This window comes from Microcaecilia unicolor, chromosome 6, assembly GCF_901765095.1.
Source record: "Microcaecilia unicolor chromosome 6, aMicUni1.1, whole genome shotgun sequence".
NCBI lineage: Eukaryota > Metazoa > Chordata > Amphibia > Gymnophiona > Siphonopidae > Microcaecilia > Microcaecilia unicolor.
In genome coordinates, this window is record NC_044036.1 from 132366019 (window position 1) to 132372226 (window position 6208).

A 6208-nucleotide genomic window follows, 5' to 3' on the forward strand; every position below is an offset into this window, starting at 1 on the left:
TATACTTGAGCCACGCGGTGCAGGGGGTTTGGGAAATCTTATGGGACTTGAAACCGCAAGACTTTCCCAACTTCCTGCACTCCACAATTCGAGCATATGGACAGCCTGAGTGCAGTGCAGGGTGGAGAGAAAGTTTCAGGCAGCGCTGTAACAGCTGAAGGCTGGAGGAGGTTGTGAGATGAGACAGATGGGAACCCAAGCTGTGATGATAGAGGCAAGTGCCTCTTTGCTTTACTTAGCTAGAGGGTGCTGTCACACAAATGACAGCATGTTTTGGGAAGGGAGGCTATTGAGATCTGCAGTTGATTAGCTGAGGCACCTTAAGGAACTGTTTTATTAAAGTGTATTTACCAGCAGGCACAAAATGGGGAAAAAAAATCTTAGTAAGTTAATTTGTAAAAGAGCTACTGCTAATCTGGGAGCAGATTGCAAACCCCTCCTAACCTCACTGAGGATAATGTTGGAAGAGTGAGAAAGGTCTTATACGCTGGTTCCTAAGTTTTTGAGCTGACCTGGAGGGAGGCCTGTAGCATTAGCTTTTTTTTTTTTTTTCTAATAATATTTTCCATCCTCCAGAAATACTTTTCTTTCCAGTCTGACAGTTGCTGTGATCCTGGTGAAAAAAAAGGCAATGTCAAGAGGGCATAGGTTTGGGACTGCTTTCCCATATCGATTTGTAGAAATACATAGTAGGTGATGGCATAAAAAGACCTGCATGGTCCATCCAGTCTGCCCAACAAGATAAACTCATATGTGCTACTTTTTGTGTATACCCTACTTTGATTTGTACCTGTCCTCTTCAGGGCACAGACCATATAAGTCTGCCCAGCACTAGCCCCGCCTCCCACCACCGGCTCTGGCACAGACTGTATAAGTCTGCCCAGCACTAGCCCCGCCTCCCACCACCGGCTCTGGGTGATGGTAGGGGGGGGGGGGGGGCTTGATGAATCCCAGGAGCCAGATTTCCACATGATCTAGAAATTTTCATCTGACACTTTGAATTTTCATGCAACCTTTGTTGTTATAGGCACTGGTACAACTGCCACCACCCAAACAGAAACTTCCTCCTCTCTGCACGGTGTGGTTTTGTGTGAGTTTAGGCCACCCAGTGCAGGAACTCTTTGCTTGGCTTTAGGTTCTCAAATGGGAGGTTTGCACTATGCAGCTCAAACTCACACAGAGCTTCATGCTGTGATGAGAATCAGTAGCTGGGGAAAGGAGAGAAGGCTGATCTAGCGGCTGATTTAAAGGAGATGGTGAGAGATGAGGGAAATGGGCTAAAAGAGACTGGATGAGGACAAGCATGGACAGTACAGTGGAGGGGAGAGGAGCAAGAGACCTGGCGATGAGAGGGTGGAGGAAAAAGAGACCAAGAGAGGATAACAGGCTCAGGAACAGAAAAAATAATGGCCTGCGATGAGGGGTTCTAGCTGTCTTCTGCCAGTGCTGTGGTTCTCAAGCCTGGTCCTGGAGGCACCCCAGCCAGTCAGGTTTTCAGGATACCCACAATGAAATATTTATATGCAAATCTAGCTCATGAATGGGGTGCCTCCAGGACCTAGTTTGGGAACCACTGTGCTAGTGTCTTGAAGGGGTTCATTACAGCTGTGTGTCTCAACCCAGTCCTTCAGATATAACGAGACAGTTGGATTTTCAGGACCTCCACAATGAACAGGCTTGGCACAGATCTGCATAGAGAGAGACAGTACATGCAAATCTAGCTCATGAAAACCTGACTGGCCAAGTGTGTCCAAGGACGGAGTGAGAACAACTGGTGTAGGGGTGTATTGGAAATGCTCTTGTATTTAGAGTTTGCACCTTTTCAGTAATAGCTCAAAGTGAGTTACATTCAGGTACAATTGGTATTCCCTATCCCCAGATGATTGTATTGAACTTAAACTTGGATTAAAAATTAACAAACAGGTATGTGTCTTTCCACCATTAAAAAGAACCCACAAGCCCCCTCTAGCTGTGTTTCCTCTATTTATTCTAGAGATGGGGAAAATGAACAGGAGCTTAGATAGAACCCAAGGTGATTGACATAAGAGGAATGCTTTAGTTGGCTTCAGTTGTTTGCTACAGTAAATATTTGATCTTAGATAAACCAAGCTCCCCCTCCTATAAAACACATCTGCATATCAGACAAACTATAACAATTGTTTCACCAGTAAAACCTTAGCAATGGATGAAGGCAACTAGTACAAACAAAAAAAAAAGTGGGGGGAGGGAACTGCTTCCACAGCAGTCAAGCAAGCAAAAAAAGGGGTGGAAGATTCCCAAAGAAGTTTCAAAATAACCAAACCAGTAAAAAAAATGAGAAGTCCAATGCTTCTAAAACATATAAAGATTTATTCTCCAATAATAAAATGCAGGATGCATTGACAATTCTGACCCACTGCAAGCCTTCCTCAGGGGTCCTTTGTTAGCAACACAGACTAAGCTTCTCACTTTCATGCCATATTTTGGGCTGGTAGTGCTGCTCTGAAGTCTTTCCCTACCACATATTCATGTGTCTATGGTTGTTTGAAGTGTTTTTCATATATATATTGGGTTGGATTTACTTTTTGGTGGTGGTTTTATACAGGTGTACTTCTGCATATTTGTAAATTTTAATGTGTGTTGAAATTGGATTTTTTAATTTGATATACCCCATTCAATTCTAGTGTATCAAGAGTGGTTTACAACCAAAAGTATACATCAATAAATCATACAAAGCTGTAGTACCGATTATGTATGTTTTTATTTTGCAATCCACTTTGGCTAAAGTGGAATATAAATAAATATAACCCTGAATGTGTTTATTTACCCAGCGTGCACAGATCGCAGCTGGCCAGACTGGATACCACCATGCACTAAAGGCCACATTCAATAAATGGCACTGGGAAAAACTGGAGAGTGGCCAATGTGACGCCAATTAAGGGTTCCAGGGGTGATTGAGAAATTACAGACCGGTAACCCTGACATCGGTGCTGGGCAAAACAGTGGAAACTAATATAAAGAATAAAATTACAGAACACAGACAAAATGGTTTAATGGGCCAGAGTCAGCATGGGTTCAGCCAAGGGAAGTCTTGCCTCACCAATTTGCTTCATTTCTTTGAGGGTGTGAATAAACGTGGATTAAGGTGAACCAGTTGGTTTAGTGCATCTAGATTTGCAGAAAGCTTTTGATAAAGTTCCTCATGAGAGATTCCTAAGAAAATTAAAGAGACATAGGATAGGAGGCAGTGTTCTGGTGTGGATTAGGAATTGATTATTGGACAGAAAACAAAGGGTAGGGTTAAATGGTCATTTCAATGAAGCAGGGTGAACAATAGTGAGGTGATTAAATCTGCAGATGACAAAAATATTCAAGGCTGTTAATACGTGCAGAGTGTGAAATATTGCAGGAAGACCTTAGGAAACTAGAAGACAGAGCATCCAAATTGCAGATGAAATTTAACGTGGACAAGTGCAAGGTGGAAAGAATAATCTGAATCATAGTTACCTGATGCTGGGGTCCACCTTGGGGGTCAGCACTCAAGAAAAAGATCTAGTTGTCTTTGTAGGTAATACACTGAAATCTTCTGCTCAGTGTGTGGCAGAGGCCAAAAAAAGGTAGGCATTATTAGGAAAGGGATGGTGAATAAGATTAAAAATACTTTAATGCCTCTATCGCTCCATGGTGCGACCGCACTTTGAGCATTGCATTCAGTTCTGGTTTATCTCAAAAAAAGATATTTCCAACCTACTCGTAACCACTATATTTCAATAATAACACTTCTTTTTATTTTTTCAAATATATTTTTTCATATTCCGTTTCAATACAAAATCTTCCATCAACTAATCCTGCTCCTTCCTATTACACCATTCATTCATCCCTTTCTCTCATCTACTCATTACATATTGCATTATTTTATCACAGAACTTAAGACTGCTGACCGTTTCCAGTTCAAATACTACGGGTCCTGTGCTCTGTTAAAACACCCTAATGCACAGTCCACAAGGCTCTTCAATTCCCCCCTTGGTGTTTACTATTATTGTAAATCCTTAAAGCTTGATCTCCACATTCTTATTACTCAGCTGTCATATCCTGCAACTGTTCACCATGAAGATGACCTCTTCATGAAAAATTAGCTTTGCCTCTTGAAGCAGGTAATTCTTTGATATTCCGCTGTTACACCCAGGTTTCTGTTGTTAAAACCCGGTTCCCGCTGTTGAAACCCTACGCACTCGATGCATTTTGCCTCACAGGCATCTTCAGGGGTTCAGCTACAACAAAACAGGAAAGCTGCATTTACGATCCTGTATCTCACTCATTACCCACTTACAACAATTTATACTCTTATAACTACAAATACCTTGATGTTTTCCAGCAGTTTTCACAGGCTTGCTCCTCCACAGGTGTCTGCACAAAATGGCGCCGCTGTTACAGCAACGCTGGCGCTTGCGCACTCTAAATAGTATTGCTTCTAGGGTCTAAGAGGCATATTTTCAAAGCACTTTGGGAGGCTAAGTTCCATAGGTTTCTATGGAACTTTGGGAGGCTAAGTGCTTTGAAAATGAGCCTCTAAGTCTCCTCCCCTAACTCACAATCCAGCCCAATCCAGTTCCTTGTTTAATCCTTTAGGGTACACTGTTCCCCACTCATAGATCAATGGTTGCTCCATACTCATCATTCTCTGCAGAACATTCCCCCTTTCCCCCTGTAAAAACTGAGCTAATACCACAAACCTAAACTGTTCTATATCATGCGATACATTTATCCAGTGTTCTACTAATGGCATATCCCGTTTTTGCAACCGAATATTACTAAGGTGTTGCGCCATTCTCAATTGTAGCTGAACCCCTGAAGATGCCTGTGAGGCAAAACGCATCGAGTGCGTAGGGTTTCAACAGCGGGAACCGGGTTTTAACAACAGAAACCTGGGTGTACCAGCGGAATATCAAAGAATTACCTGCTTCAAGAGGCAAAGCTAATTTTTCATGAAGAGGTCATCTTCATGGTGAAGAGTTGCAGGATATGACAGCTGAGTAATAAGAATGTGGAGATCAAGCTTTAAGGATTTACAATAATAGTAAACACCAAGGGGGATTGAAGAGCCTTGTGGACTGTGTATTAGGGTGTTTTAACAGAGCACAGGACCCGTAGTATTTGAACTGGAAACGGTCAGCAGTCTTAAGTTATGTGATAAAATAATGCAATATGTAATGAGTAGATGAGAAAGGGATGAATGAATGGTGTAATAGGAAGGAGCAGGATTAGTTGATGGAAGATTGTTTTGTATTGAAACGGAATATGAAAAAATATATTTGAAAAAATAAAAAGAAGTGTTATTATTGATATATATAGTGGTTACAAGTAGGTTGGATATATAGTTGGTAACCCCTAAGAGTATATAGAGCTTGATGGCAGTGGATTATATATATTTAAAAAAAAAAAAAAGATATTAAGATATTGCGGAATTAGAAAAGGTTCAAAGAAGAACAACCAAAATGATAAAGGGGATGGAACTCCTCTCATATGAGGAAAGCTAAAGAGGTTAGAGCGCTTCCGCTTGGAAAAGAGACAGATGAGGGAGAGATGTGATTGAGGACTATAAAATCCTAAGTGGAATAGAATGAGTAGAAGTAAATCGATTTTTTTACTCGTTCCAAAAGTACACAGACTAGGGGACACTCAATGACGATATGTGGAAATACTTTTATAACAAACAGGAGGAAATATTTTTTAACTGAAAGAATAGTTAAGCTCTGGAACTCATTGCCAGAGGATGTTGTAATGGTGGTTAGTGTATCTGGGTTTAAAAAAAGGTTTAGCCAAGTTACTGGAGGAAACATCTATAGTCTGTTATTGAGATGGACAAGGGCCACTGCTTGCCCTGGGATTAGTAGCATGGAGTGTTGCTACTCTTTGGGATTCCGCATGGAATGTTGCTACTCTTTGGGATTCCCCCAGGTACTTGTGACCTGGATTGACCACTGTTGGAAACAGGATACTGGGCTAGGTGGACTACCGGAATGACCCGGTATGGCTACTCTTATGTTCTAATAGTGCTTACTGTGTATTCTGGCACCCAACTTTGGGCACGAGGACTTACACCAACTGAAACCCCATGTAAATCCTGGCATGCAACTTGGGTGCACAGCCCTCAAATTCTACCACACTGCTCATAATTCTTTGGAATGCTCCTGACCCACACATAGCCACACCTCCTTTTGAGTTGCAC